At 32.1% G+C, this 17,120-nt stretch overlaps 1 protein-coding gene across 1 annotated transcript in view; it reads left to right on the top strand.

Annotated features, from left to right (window-relative positions):
• Positions 1 to 17,120, top strand: part of LOC130891036 (protein I'm not dead yet) — a 70,334-nt gene that overhangs the window by 17,557 nt on the left and 35,657 nt on the right. Inside the window, exon 2 of the mRNA XM_057795525.1 lies at positions 1,523 to 1,646. The gene's annotated coding sequence lies outside the window, so the exon portion shown is untranslated. The remainder of the gene's footprint in view (positions 1 to 1,522; positions 1,647 to 17,120) is intronic.

Here is a 17,120-nt window from a genome sequence, read left to right as displayed (position 1 = left end):
GAAATAGATATAAGGTGCTCCTTGACAAGCATTCAAACGAGGTTTGAAGATCTTTCAAAATGTATTCAAGCACAAGGTTCTCATTAAAACTGTATGACTTGCATTTAAAATTTAAAAGACTTAGGTTACATATGTATTGATATTTCTTTTTTTTTTAGGAATAAGTTAAAATGTCAATTATTTTCAAAAAGTTATAAATATATTTTCATTTGGTCAATAAACATTATTAAAAACACTTGATTATTAATTAAATTTTCCTTGGATCAAAAAGTACTTTTGTTTATCTTTATTATTAAAAAAATAAATAAAAAATTTGTAAGTTAAAAAAAATCATCACCGTAGGATTGAAGATTTTTTAAAAATACGATCTAAAATAAAACAATGAAAAAATTTTGACTTTTTTGGGTCGCGTCATGAACATATTTCTCAAATTTGGGTCGCGGCTTAAAAAGGTTAAGAAGCACTGTCTTAAAGAAAAATTCGTTTATTGGAGAGAAAAAAAATTATAAAGTTTATCGTCAAAGATCTAAACAGAGAATGAATGTACAAGTGGATAATAAAATGCATCTGCATTTGTCGCTAAATGAGAATTTCTAAGAATGTATAATATTTGTGCCGGGCTTCGATATTTATAGGTAAGCCGCATATGTAACTACTCCCTCCTTCATTCTCGAAAAATATGGATTGACTTTTCGATTTTTGGCCATTTTCAGGTTTTCACAACTTGTTTCTTTTGTAGGTTTTCGGAATACCAAAATATTTATTTAAGTTTGAACAAGACATATGCTATTAAAATAATAAATATTATTGTTAAAAGGCTTTCGATTATTGATGTATGTGTCTGTAAAACGTAAAAACTTCGTAACCTGTATGTCTTCTACACTAAAGGTCGCTTAAAACACGCGAAGAACCAAGTAAAGTATCAGGATTCGTGTGCTCTTCGACATCCTGTAACAATTTCCGAACGTTACTTGGTTTCCGGACAATACTTTTGTGATACGTGTCTTTATTGGTTTCAAGCAAAATACCTTCGTCTTTGATTATTTTAGTTTGTTTTTATTTCGGAAGTTTCTTAATTTTTAATTTTGTTTTTTTCGTAGGCAATTCTTTGTTTTGAATAGTCTAAAGATTTGGAGCTTTTTGTGTTTAATTTTTCTATAACCTTTTCATGGTCATTTGGGTCAAACGAATCTGAATTATTTATGTGTCCATTAATAATTTCGAAAGGTGTGATCTTTGATACAGTATGAGCCGAATTGTTATAACTAAGGGTTGCGTGTTTCATTATTTAATCCGGTGTCAATTTTTTATTATCTTCCTGTATGCATCTATAATGTTCTAAAATACTTGAACGAAAACGTTTTACGGGTAAGTTGGAGTTTTGCTGTAGTCTGATGCAAATCTATAAAAAGTTCCCTCTTCCACCTAAGTGTTGTGTGTAAATTAAAGCTATAGAAGTAAAATGTCAATTTCATCACATGGAATATTGAAAATTATATTATATACATCTATTTTTTTACAGTTTATTTTGGTTGTCAACCAAGCATCAGTAAACTGGTGGATGTCAGAGCCTTTTTCTTCACTCTCCAATTGAATCAATTGAGAAGCAATGGGAATATAGCTGGTTGATATTTTTACTTGAAAAGGTAAGACTTTCAATAATCTTCGATTTATTTGTTTCTATGAATGTCTAACCGATTTCATACTCTTTCTATTATTTTCAAGATTTTGATATGATTATCATTATTATTCTTTTGATTAATCTTTTGTTTGTATTAGAACTATTCTCAAGCATTTTGGAAAACGTTACCAGGCATTCACTGTTATCCTTAAGTATTTCATATTTTTAGTTCATTAATACCATTAGATTATATTTACAAGCATTGCATTTTAGACATGTTCAAGGGATGAAATTTAAGGAAGCTAGATATCTCAGAAAAAATTATATCTTGTATATATATAATTTGAGTTTCTAGCTTATGAGTTAGGAGAGATGAAAGATCACATATCAATATCAAGAATTTCAAACCAAACATATAGCAAAGCAAAGTATATGACGACGCCTTTGGTGCATTGTACTGCTCCCTGCGGTTTTACCCCAGCAAGAGAGATCAATTTTTGTATAGAAGCATAAGTTTTGCGTACTTTTCACAAGTTTTATTCAAATATCTAATAGAAATTTTTAGGCAGCAGAGTAGCCGATTCAGCGCTCAATGTTCGACCACTACGAATGACGATTTAGCATTAAAAAAGTCTACTTACGAATGTGATACGTGATGCAGCTTTAGCCGACCCTTTAGCGAGCGATCGGAAGTTATAAGGTCAACAACACCCAAATGATTAAAAGCTTCATAAGTGATTTTATTATAGATAATATAATGAATAATGGACAACAGTAGACAAGAATTAAAATTTCAAAATCAGTTTGCTTTTAGTAAAGTATTGACACTAACGCACAACACTTAACCAAAAGCTTATTTTTCTAGCTTTGATTGATGCAAATTGTGAAATTGTGTCATCGAAGTTTAGTTTTGTAGCAACTTCATACTCTATTGAAAGAAATGTCAAATTTGTGAGGCTTTTTTAACCTGTTCGTGAACGGAGGTAATTCAAGGTAACTCAAGCTACGTCTACAGGTACACGAAGCTCACTGGAATGGTAACAAATATCCTCAAACTTATCTCTGTAGGACAAAGTCATTTACACGTTTTTCCAATGCCTTTTGCGAGCTCTTTTTACCTTTTTAATACGTTTTTCATGGAAGCTACATTAACGCCAATTTCTTCTCAAGTCTGTACAGCTTTGGCTATAATGTCTTCTTAATGGCTTAGTTTTTTGGATGAACCGTTCAGATATATGTCTTCCCTTTGCAACAACTTGTTTTTGCAGTCCACGGAAACTAATTTTTCAGACCACAAGATTATGAAGTCGATATTCTTTGTCGAAATATAGTTTTACAAATTCCCATCAAAGTGTCAAGCCGTTTAAAAAATGTATTGGAACTGGATATGGAAACTTGCCAAGGCTCACATACCTTGACTGACAATGGAATGGAAACAGTGCTCTGAAGTCTGGCAATCTTAATTTGACTACTCAAAAAGCACTTGGCAAAACACTTTACAGACAAAACCAAAAAAACAACGCACAACCAAAATTATCAATTTAGAAATTATATAATGAAATATTCTTCTGAATATTCTTGATTTTAGGTCTCTTCTGTTTTTTTAATAATTTCTTGAAAGGAAGATAAAAACTGACGTTTTGACTTATTTGTGTGAAGATTCAACATTAATAATTATAAAGAAGGTGGAATAACAAACAAGTAGTTTTCTGGAAGTATATGGAGGATAATTGAACTGCAGCAGCTACACCTGTTGGGAGAATATCAACGCCCGTGGAATGTTGAACTCTAACAATACCTACTAATGCACTAATCTAATGGAAATCCATATGTTAAAATAGTTTCGCAATACCAATTGGTTATTACACTCGGAAAACCTGAATGATAATATGTATCTAGAATTTTTAACAAATAATTAATTTGAAACAAGATTCAATACTTCTCATTTTTATAATACTTTGGACTACTCAATAATCTTATGTGAAGTTTATGCCAGACAGATATATTAACATCATAACTAGCGAGACAGAATTGATAGTTATTAACTATTCATTAGAACATTAAGTCAAGTTTACAATATTCTTTTAAATTGGATGAACCATTTGATCATTAGACATACCAGAAACTTTTTGAGCAGGTTCAAATATTTTTAATGTGTCTTGATTAGTAATTAGTTACATTGATATTATTTTTTTCTTTTGTTGGTTAATTACGACGAAAATATTTTTTTTTACATTTTGTTCGTGATTGTTATTTTAAAATATTTTCTTTATATCAATGTCATAAATATCAATATTATTGTCTCAATTCACTGCTCTTTTTTATATGATCAATAATGTTTCGCTCAATTTTTTAAGTAAATATTATATTTCAGTGAAATAAATTCTCAAAATAAAGTTAATATCGTCTTGCCACAAGTGAACAATGAATTTATAAAACGTTTATAAGATCCGAGAAGTCGCAAAAATTATTTGATATTTTTTTTGTGGTAAATTTGAATGGATTTTATTTTGTCTAGGTTGCACTTCACTCCAAGAGACGACTTATGTGCGAGATATCCAGTTGAGTTTTTGATTCTACTGTAAAACTCTCATCCTTCCAGCTTTGATGGTATTCCAAGAAAGTTGAAGGCTACTTAAATTGTAAAGATTTTCTACCTGTGTAGATTACAACATACCTTATTTGATTGTTGATTAAAATGGGTAATAAAGTCAAGATAAGAATTGAAATAAATTGGTATGTTTAAAAATTTTAGGAAGAAAATAAAACTAAACATGCTATTTTATAATTTCGCTGAGATTGATTTATGATGTTTTATTGGGATTTATCTAGCTAGATCCAAATTGTGATTGTTGTTTATTAGGAAGTGGATGCTTTACGGCTCTTCGAAATTTTATGTTATCATAAGAATATTAATTAAATGAAAGTAGTGCATTTTTATCATAAAATAGATCTGAATATTTTGCATAAAACCCTAGTTTTCAAGATTTTTCTCATTATTTACGCAATTCATCATTATTACAATACTATTCAGAGAGAAGCTTCGTGTAAAATTCGTATGGGCGCTAGTCTTAGCGTGTAGGGTAGTGGAGATGTAGGATAATAAATAAAGTTCGATAACTTGTTGAGACTGAAGAAGAATGAATTTCTCCTCGATTCCAAACGCCTCGCCTGAGTTCGTGCATTATTATTTGAAATTGAGTAAACTTAAATGTCTGCTGAAAAATCAATTTTCAAATTTTTTGTATTGTCAATTAACGTGAATATTGACATAAATTTATAATTGGACCTGTATACGCTGTCTATTGCATAAACAAAATTAAATAACTTTTAATAACTACTCATTATATTTACATGACTTTTACTATTAGTAATCCTCTTGATTGTGTTTCTTGATTTTTGGAGAAAATCTATACTTCTAATAGCTCCAATTACTAATTACAACGGTGCGATATCTCTTTAATCGTTGAAAAATGAACACGTTGGATAAGTGACAATTCTACATTAACTGACTGCCACCAAATATCAAAAATACTTTATCAAAAATATTTATTTCTTCAATTTGACTGAATTAAATTCCTAACTAAAGTTTCAGTAAAGAGATTCTATTATAATAATTGTTACTCCTGAACTACCATGGGAAACTGCCACAGTTAACCATCTGCATTGACGGTACCATGAAAAACGCGATGTAATCAAAAACTAATTAGCTTGACTCATACGTTAACATTTGAAAGGTTATTCATGATTGTTGATTGATAATTAACAAATACAGAATTAAATTATATAAGCATCATACAAAGATCTAATAATTTAAGCTTCTTTTTATCAACCTGGGGAGAAAAATATGACATTACTACCAGCGTACTACGATGTCATCTCCTATCATTACGTTGTACGGATGCAATTTTTTTTAGGTCAGGATCGAAAGTTCGAATAAAATTATAATTTTTAGTTAAGACTCATTTAGTAGTATACTACGTATTGGATAAACTCGTGAATAAAATAATACCCAATCCATATTTTTTAGTACTGACTAATTTTCTATTAAAATAAACTACGTGATCTTGAAATTTTTTTAATTGAAAACGCATGTTACAGGTCTTCAATATAATTTGCTCTCCCCTATTAATTTTGTTCTTTATAGTTGATACAGAAAAATTAAATGCATTGAATTTAATTCAATTTTTTGACAACAAGAATGGATATTGTCATAGATAGCTCAGCATTTGAAACAAGTGATTTGCGCCGCTGAATTGGACAAATAGTTTGGTAATAGCATAGAGCTTTCCCCCCAAAGAATTCTGGGAAATTCGGAATATTAAGGTAGCCAATTTGATTTTTGGAATGGTAAAGGTTTACCCATATCTTTCAAATCTTTAGATAGGCTTTTGAAGCATTACTTCTTGTACTAAATCAGAACCCCAATGTTAACTTCAGGGCCTCTATACTTCTACATTATAACCGTTCTTCAACAAGTATGGAATAATAGGAACAAGCATAAGGGAAATTTGCTGCAACACTTTCAAAGTTTTTCTAATATAAAAGTGATGTAATATGCCAAAGAATACTTTTTAAATTATTGCTTATACGCATGTAAGTTAGTTGCTTATCGCCGCTGCTCCATCATAAGTCTATGTATTCAGTTTGTGGTGAACTTTGAGTTAAATAAATGTGTCTAATCCTAAAAACGTTCACTAGGCTCATTACCGCGTAGATATCAGAAAATAACCACTAATCGAGCTTTTGCAATAACGTCTGTCGTTTCATGCGCCATAATTAGCAAAAGAAGGAAAATTATCAATTACTTCAATTGTTTTTTCATGACAGACCTCAACCATGCACTGTAACAGATCATTCTGTTTTTTTTTCGGAGGTTCCTATGGTCATCGAAAGAATATTTTAGAAAGAGTGTTTATTTGGAGTTGCATCTGATTTAGCCAAATTATGTATGAGTCCACAAAATATGTAAGAATTATTTGAAGTATCGCTTTGTACCACAAAATTCAAATAAGGTTGAAAATATATAAATTAAAGTAGAATGCTTAAATGGCGTTCCTGATTCGATTGAAATTGGAATACTTTTTATATAAATGACCAGCCATTTCCAAAACATATATTTATTTAGTTCTAAATCATGCCGAAATTATAAACTAAAATCATAAATTCTGTATAAATCGCGATCTTGTTGATGAGATCAGAAAATGATGAAAGGCTCCAATAATTCAATGGTAAAGTTTTCAACCTAGTTAGCAAGTATTAATAGAACTCAGTATCATAACACTGTAAACATCAATTTTCAGTAATTCGACCACGCTATGTGCACTGGCATATCCGACCCCTCCTAACTGACCGATATCTGCCACAGAAATATCCAAGTAACCTCCTTAATGTCTTAATAACATACAATTGAACTAATTCTCTACTATATACCTGATACATTTTTTGGAGAAAAACAATACTTGCTACCTGGTCATTGTTCTATACTTACACGAACTCAAATGAGGCGTTTGGAAACGAGGAGAAATTCATTCTTCTTCAGTTTCAACACAACACAGGAATCAGATTTCGAATGCCTACATCTCAGCGAAGCTGTGCGGTTTCCAGAGACTTAGCTCGCGCGACGTGGTTTCTACTTTTTCGTTGTTATATTTTTGTGTATATAGTTTTGTAAGTTGAAGTTATGGATCTTTATTTATTGTCATACATCTCCACTACCCTCCATACTAAGACTAGCGCCCATACGAATTTTACACGAAGCTTCTCTCTGAATAGTATTTTTAAATGATGAATTAAGTAAATAATGAGAAAAATCTTGAAAAAGTTTTATGCAAAATATTCAGATATATTTTATGATGAAAACGCACTACTTTCATTTAAGAACAATATTAAATATAAAATACGAATCACTGATTAAGTTAAATATATCGATATCGCTAAGATAAAAATTTGGAATAGCCGTAGAGCATCCACTTCCTAATAAACAACAATCACAATTTGGATCTAGATAGAGGTAAATCCCAATATAACATCATAAATCAATCACAGCAAAATTCTAAAATAGCTTGTTTAGTTTAGTTTTCTTCCTAAAATTTTTAAACATACCAATTTATTTCAATTCTTATCTTGACTTTATTACCCATTTTAATCAACAATCAAATAAGGTATGTTGTAATCTACACAGGTAGAAAATCTTTACAATTTAAGTAGCCTTCAACTTTCTTGGAATACCATCAAATTCCTAATCGCCAATGCAGATTGTAAATTATTTTGGGTAAAATTTGCATTTTTATTTGTCTTGTAATTGTAACACGCAGTAGTTGTCTAGTAAAGGATAAGAAGCGATAGTTATCAATTGAATTGACTTGAATGACACAAACGTCTAATTATATAGGGTAATTTAATTGTCCATATGAAAAGTTTAGTGTTAAATATACATAAACCTCTTGTGCAATTCAAAGGAGAAGCAATCATTAGTAGGCTTTTGAAATTGAAAGGATGAGAGTTTTACAGTAGAATCAAAAACTCAACTGATTATCTCGGACATAAGTCAACTCTTGGAGTGAAGTGCAACCAAGACAAAATAAAATCCATCCAAATTCACTTTATATACAAAAAAAATCAAATAATTTTCACGACTGCTCGAATCTTATAAACGTTTTATAAATTCATTATTCACTTGAAAAAATAATTCTAAAAATGCTTAAAACATTCGAATTGGATAACTGTTGCTAGTTATATTTCACCAGAGCACTGCTTTCCTGATCGGAAAAGAAATTGCAATAATCAAAAGAACTTTTAGCTAACAATATATTATTTTTTTATATATACAACCATGGATTTAATTATTTTTAGCATAAATATTTCGAGCAATGTTCCTTATGTAACTTTACCCCCACTTTTGGTAATGGCTCACCTTCCGGTTTTTTCGAGTGATTATTCAAACTTACATACTTAATAAAATCATAAACACTCTATTATAGAATATTATTATTATTTAGCTCATATCATGAATAATTCGCTAAAAAATATTTAGGTATTCGGTATCTAACCACCATATCGTTGTGCTGGACTATGCAGTAAAATTATCCAGTTAAATCACGTCGGGTCTATAACGTATGTATTTGTAAGTCATGCAAAGAACGCGCAGATCACGTTTATATTTCGAATCATAAATAGATTATTCAACTAGTTGACTGGAAGTCGTTCGCCGGGATTTCGCTTGCAGTTGGTTTTTAAGGCATTAAAAGGCGACTACGAAGTATTTTTTAGAAAAAGGAATAGTATAAAAAATGTATTAATTTATATCAGTATTAATTAAATTATGTAATTATGATCATTTTTCTTTCGGAGAAATCTACAGCACTGCAGCGATTATGCCTCACGGCGCTCGCTTTATAAATACGATAAGCGCATCCTGGATACTCTCTAATATAAAGCTATTCTATTCTTCGCTAACGTTAACCCGATATTCTTTCTCAAAATAAATGTAACGAGAATATACTATCTTTTAAAATTTATGTAAATAAGAAGATTTGAAAGTGAAATACTATTAAATTATCAAAGGTCTCGTGTATAGTAATCACCGATGCAATGCACATTTTTGCTAGACCTCGGCGTACAGACATTCATTTGCCTAATATCTACAACTATTGCATGTTCACTGACTAATTCGAAATTATTATTATTAATTTATGCTCTGGATACAATATGAATAAATATACAGAATTGTAATCAAATACACGTTTCAAGGAAACTACATACCGCAGAGTCACAGTTCATTGTCGGTTTTTAAAATAATGTTAATGAAATAACTGTGACAATTTTGATTGTTATTATACTCTTAAGACATATAAAAGAACAATTAAAACACAACAAATATTTTTTGAGCTGTGAATAATAGCATAAATTCTATAATTATTAGTTATTTACACAATGGATGTAAGTAACATGTACTAGTCGAGAATAATTTTGAGCCTGAGCGATAGCGGTAAATATACTTACATCCCAAAAATGTTTTCGGCCATTTTTTATATCGTTCAAATTGCATGAAATGAACATCTTTGGACTGCTTCTTTAACATTATAAGCATTGTTATTTTGTCAACAGCATTAATACGACAGGTTATAATCAAAAATGGAGAGAAATTGTAATTATTAATTTCTATAACAGCCAAATGGCACATGTTTCTGCTTTTTGCGTACTTGCATGAAAACTCAGTTTTAATAATGTCTCCATCAAGCTTATGTGTGAATTTTCCACCCCGTTAATACAGAAAAACATAAGATACATTCAAGTATCCGAGCATTTTTGAAAAAAATAATAAATCATATTTAGTTTCATGTTATTGATGAAATAAAAACCAAAAGGTATATCCTATGTTTGTATGTATAAACTCAATGATTATAAGGTGTTTTTTAAGTAAATAAGATAAACGTTTTATATGGTTTTATACTGAACACTAAGTAAAATATTAAAATAAACTGTAGTCTATTTCAGAAATATATATAGCAATAAAATGGGGAATTCCGTCCAGTTCGGCTCAATTACGGTATCGGTCATAGGTCTTGAAATATTGTGTAGGGATTACTTAGGTAGTAGATTATACAGTTACGTTTTGCGTTTAACAGGTAAAGTACAGATCAAATAAGAAAAACACAGGCATGTCATCCCTGCAAAAGAGGTTGAGAATATCCTCATCACTTTTGTTCGCTGTATTTTTACTACATTGGCAGGTTTAAAAGTTTTCCGTATTCTTATTGTGTAGAACATGTTTTGCTTAATGAAGTGGCAACGTTCACGGTTTTTGCATGATTTAAATTAGAAGTTGAACAGAAGCGGTCTCGTTCACATGGATACTTTATTATTGGCAGATTTTTTCCGATGTTGCCCGATTACTCATGAAGTTGGAAAAGGGTAAATATATATATGCAGGCTGTTTACTTGTCCTGTTTTTTCGGTTTCAATTATTAGTCCTATTTGTAGTTTTTTAGAGTTTGTTTGTGTTTTGTGTCGTGTTAATATAAGTAACAATTTGTTAAAAAGAAGTTTTAGTATAGTTTAATAATATCTTTTAGTTAAATTATGTCTCTGAAAAAAGTCGGAAACCAAGATCTTCTCGTACAGAGCCATGGACGAAAAATTGTACATAGCGTTAGTAACTAAAATAAGTGTAAGTAATTAAATGTGAGGTTGAAACTATAACATATATTACTTATTTTCCCTTTTACTTGTTTTTTATAAAAACAGGGCACTTTGCCACTACAACTTGGCCAACTTAAATATCCTTTTAAAACTGATTTTGGTATATTTTGCGCTTTTTTAATAGCAAAGCTAAGCTGATCAAGAGGGGTTTTAAGTACTATACCGTTTAACCTTCTATTAGTGCCTCTGCCTAATTCCAACCCTAATTCAAAATCAGCTTAACCCTGCGCCGTAAGGGCAATGTTTATAAGTATATTTGTTTAGTTTAACGCATCAGTATTTGCTGTTAAGCCGCAAATAGTGTTCACAGTATTATAAGATTTGTAATAAAATGGCGACATTTACACCAAAGAAAAGTTGTTCCAATAATTCTCCACTGTGGAAAATTTATTATTTTGAATGTACACGATTGCATAAAATACGATTACCCGAAATTCGCTACTGTACAAGAAACTGTTGACCGATGTTCCCGAATGAGTGGAATTGGAAAGTCCGTCGTTTTTAAATTATTGCGGAGGAGAAAGATAGCAGGCCAAGTGGAACCTCCTAAGAAAAGTCCAGGCAGACCAGTAAAAGTCCTTGATGAAGACACCAAAATTGTAATTCGAAGAAAAGTTCACTCTTTTTATTTTAAAAAAGAAATACCCACCTTAGATAAGATTTTAATGGAGCTTGGCCAGAAGTACAGTATTCCGTTGATAACTAAAAAACTTTTATGAACCACTTTGAGAAATATGGATTTTGCCTGGGAATAGCATAACTGTAAAGCACATTTACTGGAAAGCGATGAAATTGTTTACTGGCGACGAAAATACTTAAGAAGTATGAAGCAGTACAGAACAGAGCAGAAGAAAATCTTTCATCTTGATAAGACGTGGATTAATAAAGGTTATACAAAAAATACCAAAAATGTAACCAGTGCTCGCCAAGCTTTCATGGAAGGCCTTTTAACGGGTATTAAGGTGTCTTCAGGTAAAGGAAATAGACTAATAATCGTCCATATTGGAAGCGAAGAGGGACTTTTAAAAGGATGTTTGCTAACCTTTCAGTCGTGCCTTACAGGAGATAAACACGAGGACATGGAATCGGATGTTTTTGAAAACTATTTTAGTGAAATGATAAAATATCTTCCGGCTGATTCAGTAGTAGCTATGGATAACGCAAGTTATCATTCTCGACGCGATCATCTTCTATAGTAGGCTTAGTTTTGATTTCTTTCTGAAAATGTTTTGTTTTTCAAATCAGTGGCCCTTTTTGGTTTTTTGTGGGACTAGTGGACTGCTGTTTCTAGGTTTAATGCTTTTCGCCATTACCTGACAATAGCATATTCCTTCCTTATACATCTCTCTATTTTGGTTTGTTCGACTGTTTTTCTGTAGATGGATGACCTTCACGACATCTCTCAATTTTATATACCCTTCAGAGCTCTGCCTCTGACTTTAGTACCCTCATCCACACCTTGGGAGGCTACATTATCACATTTATCGCTCTCTACGTATAAGGTTTCTTTCACAAGATGGTGATACTCTTAGAACAATAGAGTCTAATTTCTTAATTCTTAGACTTTTTGTATACGATCGTGACATAAAGTTATTTACTTATTTTAACCAGCTTTTTTCGAAGGTCAATTAGTTAAATATCTACTCTGGACATAATTGTTATTGTTCATTTCAGTTGTTAGGGCATATTGCGATATTTTGTCATAGTCGAAACTACAGAATTGTCATTACTAAATTGATTATAAAAGCATATCCTCTACGCTACTGTTACGAAAATAATATTTATTCATAACAAAACTGAAATTTCAGTAACCAATAGCAGACACCGGTATTATTAAGGTTATTTCGAATAACAACGTATTCATCATCAGGGAATGAAAAAAACAATCTTCAAAATAACAATAAAACATGATTATGAAGTTTATTGATTCTGGTAGCTATTCATTTGTTTTTTTTTGCGTCTAATTGAAAGATTGTTTGTTTAAGTTGTTACGAATGTCGTTGAACTTTTATGAAATTTGTGGAATTGTAATCTCATAATCATATTGGGAAAATATTGAGAAAGGAACATGGAAGAAGGTGTCGATGAACATAGGGAATATTATGAAAAAGTACGAAGGCATTAAGTCTTACTTTGAGAATACAGTGATAATTGTGTGTTTAACTTTACTATCTAGTTGGAAGTATTAAGATTGGATTGGTGAATCCATATAATTACTCCAATAAACTATTTATGGGGGCTATTCACTCTTCAGTGGTAATTAAACAAGGTTAATATCTAGTATAATGTTATTGTATCGAGTAAAGAAGAATAATATGAATAAGGATGTGATGTCAACTGAGTTTTGATATGTTACATGAATTTTGTTTGGAAGTAAGGGAGACAGGTAGAAATGGAGGAGAATGAAATTTTTTATTGTTGTAATGAGGCATCTCACTTGACCGCGCCGGTCATAATTTGATGTTGTGGAAATTATAAAAGAAAATTGGTAGCTCCATCTACTATTGGATAACTATTGTTCTAGATGTTTCCCCAGCTTTTCTATCGTAGTATGCTCCACTTGCTCCGGACAGCTTCAGAGTAGAAAATAAAATACTCCAGTGACAAATACGCTGAAGCCAGTTGAAGAGATTTTACTTGTCCTCCTCGATAGGTGACCTGAGTAATCGCAGCTACTAACTATTACTTACGAAGCTTCTAAGATACGCAGTCGTTTAAGAAAGCGAAACAACAGTTAAACACAATTTCTTAAATTTAAAACTGAAACAAAAAGAAACTGTACACGAAAAAAAAAATAAAGCTAGGGAAAGCAACGATAAGAAAAACATAAACTCTACGATTACTACCTAATAACTCATAAGTTCACCAACTGCGTGCCACAAGCAAGGTGAAGCGTCATGCGGATACTAAGCTCTCGGTCGGTCAGACCTCTACAGAAGGGCTGCGGTTCTCGAATCTCGCATTAGCAAATTACCGCGTGTACGTTTATCAATTCCGAGAGAGAAATGCTTTATTGTCAAAAAATTGTTACAATTTGCAGAAAAAAAGCTTGTAAAAACTAAAAAACAAACAAAAATAACTGAATAGAGATAAAACAAATGAAATAAAATTTCAACATACAGAATAAAACAATAATGTGTAACTAATTTATAGGTAATGGTAATAGATAATAATTAGTAAATAAGTCCATAGTAAGAACTAAAGCGCTATGCAGCATGTCCACTCGTACCCCAGATAGGAAGGGCATATCGGAGATCCGACTAAATAGGAGCATAATAGATTGTTAAGGAGGTGGATAAGTTCAGTTCTCTTGGTTGCGGAAAGTATTATATCTATTGCAGGTCTGTTCTATTGCAAGTAATATGCCAGTCATAGATCTTTGATGTGAATTCGTGAGAGGTTTTTGCCGGTTTGACATTCAAGATTTTAAGTTTTGGCACGAAGCCTTTATCTGCGGAGGATAGGTGGTGTTCGCACTTCATAACCCGATCTCCTACGTGGCAACGCCATTCCCAGCGGCGGAGGTTGTAGTGGCTACTTTGGGCTTCGGAAATATTCCAACGTCTCTTACAAACGTTGTAATCGGTCGCTATAATGATCGGCCTCTGCTGGAATTTAGTCTTTGGTTTCCTTTCCTTCCCATGGCTGGTGGCTCGATGAGGGTTGTATTTGCCGGCAGGCTTTATCTGGGAAGCTTCACATCTTTGACAAGAATCACCATTATAGACATAGTTAACGATGTCATGGAACATAGCGGTCCAGTAGTATCGGGCTGCAATTCTGATTTTGGCAATTCACATGTGTCCGATGGTAGGTGCAGCATGCATTTCCTGCCTCACGCTGAGACTCTGCATAACGCTGAGACGTATTGGTTGCGGAACACACAATTTCTAGGTGTCGATTGGCTCTGATTCGGTGAAATCATTAGAATCTCAGAAATGTCAGTATAAACGATCTTTTTTTATGTAGTAGTCGGGAAAAGTTTCTGGGTTTCTTCGATTCCCTACACTATGGCCAAACACTCCTCCGTGAATATTTCTTCTCGGTGGAGGTTAACAACCGCCTGGTGTATGCAATAACATGTTCTTCATCCGAAGGTTAAGTTAGGACAAGACAGGACTTGCTAGAACTGGTGCCCATGTTAGGCTAGCTTTAAGTTTTCAGAAAGCTTCTTCTTGTTCGGATCCCCACTTCCATCGGTTATTTCCTCAGTACTCGCTGAAGTCGTGCTGCAACATCGAAAATAATGGTACAAACCTTCTGTACCAGGAAACTATTCCTAAAAAGCGTCGAAGCGTTCAGACATTAGTCGGAGCGATCATCTTATTTTCTCCGGGACCGCGCGGATTCTTTGTGATGTCACAAGATGACTCTAGTATAAAAGGGCCCTTCTACAAAGTTGGCATTTTTCAGGGTTGTCTCGTAGGCTTGTGGCTCGGAGTCGACGAAAAACTCTCGGAGATTACTACGATATCTTTCAGGTAGGCGAAACAATAGAGATCCATCTATGGTTCAATTATTTTATCTATGAGGCGCTGGAAAGTGGAAAGGATGACATATAGTCCGAAAGGCATCACCCGAAATTGATACAGTCCTCTGCCTAGAATTGTAAAAGCGGTGATTGATTTACTTTCCTCGGACAGCGCAATTTACCAGTAGCTTTGACGTAGGTTGATGCTGGATATGTACTTAGCTTTCTAGAGTTTGTCTAGAACGTCGTAGATGAAGGGTAGTGGATAAGCATCCTACTTTCTGGAAGTTTATGCAGAACCTAAGCTTGCCATCCGACTGGCTATCTTTTCTACGCTTCGCGTAAGCAAATTATGTTCATAATTTACGAATATGTGAACATCAATTTTGTTAAACTCTGTTATAATAGTAGGAGTGCCCAAGTGGGGATTTCCGGATTTACTAAAACGCGGCAGATTAATATATAGGGGGATACTTTGTGCCCAGTTAGTTAACTAATTAGTTAAATATGATCCTCATATGTAAGGCCGCCCGTCAAGAATGAAAGATCAGATTAGTAAAATAACTGATCAACAGAATTTCTCGAGCGTATTACATTAAGCTAGAGTGAGTTAATTACATGCAAAAAAATGTAATCTGACAATTTGAAAGTGGCATAAAGAAAGAAGAGGGCTCCAAAGTTGGAAAAAAAGGCTCTCGAAATTCTTGAGCATAGCTAATTTTATTGATTTACCGCGAACGATTTAGGATTCACAAGTAATTTATCAACTATATCGTTAGTCGTTCCTTTTAAATTTTGTTGAGATTAAATTGAATAAATTGACGTTTTTTTTAATCAAATAGATGCTAAGTATTCATACTAATTGTAAGAATATATTTTATATATTTTACAAACAAAAACTTAGAGCACAGGATGCTATTTTTTTCTATATTTCCAAGTTTATTACATTAACTGAAAAATTTTTGATAAATAAATGGCATACTGATATATTTTTACGTCCCTGTGTCCAAAACTACATAGTTATTGTGCTGCTTCTAAAGATACACTTCTAGATTTCTTTTAAATTTTCATTTGACAGGATTGGACATTATTTAAATTTAGATTGGTGACATTTATATTTCCCTTTATTGTCTTTATGGGATGCTTCAAATTCTCAAGAAATTATTTCTTTTGAAAAATATATCAATGCTTTTCAATTTCTTTTTATTATTGTAATCTCAGTATCTATTCTATTTCCATTATATGTGAGTTTTTCTTTCAAATGTTTCTATTCATATTGTTGGTACGTGCTTATAACAATAAAACGGCACAAGTTTATGGAAAGTATTTTGTTTTAAATAATTTTTTTAAAAATATTCTACTTAAAAAATACACTTATTAGATACACCCTCTTAGAAAACCTGACGCGCAAGATTAAATTATTTTCTCTTCACTTTCAACCCTCACCGTGAGGGCCTCACGTATGACCACTAGTATCATGCAAATGACCAGTTTAACATATGTACATTCTTAAAAATACAACATCTAACGCTCTTGAGTATCTCCATGCAACAGTATTTGATTACATATTTGAAAATCTACAGCCCCTTCCTCCACTGATGAAAAGGTTTTTCACACATTTTTTATTCTTATCATCTAAGCTTTGCAACCCAATAGGTTTCTATAACGCTCTAAAAAATGAAAAATACAAAGTTGATTCTATTACGCATTACGCAATACGTTTATATATAATTCATTTATAGTGGAAAGTTTGTTGTTATTAAATAAAATAAGCAATTATAAGAAGTTATAACATTGGTTCATTAGCTGTTTTTATCATTGTGA

This window comes from Diorhabda carinulata, chromosome 3 (genome assembly GCF_026250575.1).
Source record: "Diorhabda carinulata isolate Delta chromosome 3, icDioCari1.1, whole genome shotgun sequence".
NCBI lineage: Eukaryota > Metazoa > Arthropoda > Insecta > Coleoptera > Chrysomelidae > Diorhabda > Diorhabda carinulata.
This window is presented reverse-complemented; position numbering and strand designations above follow the sequence as displayed.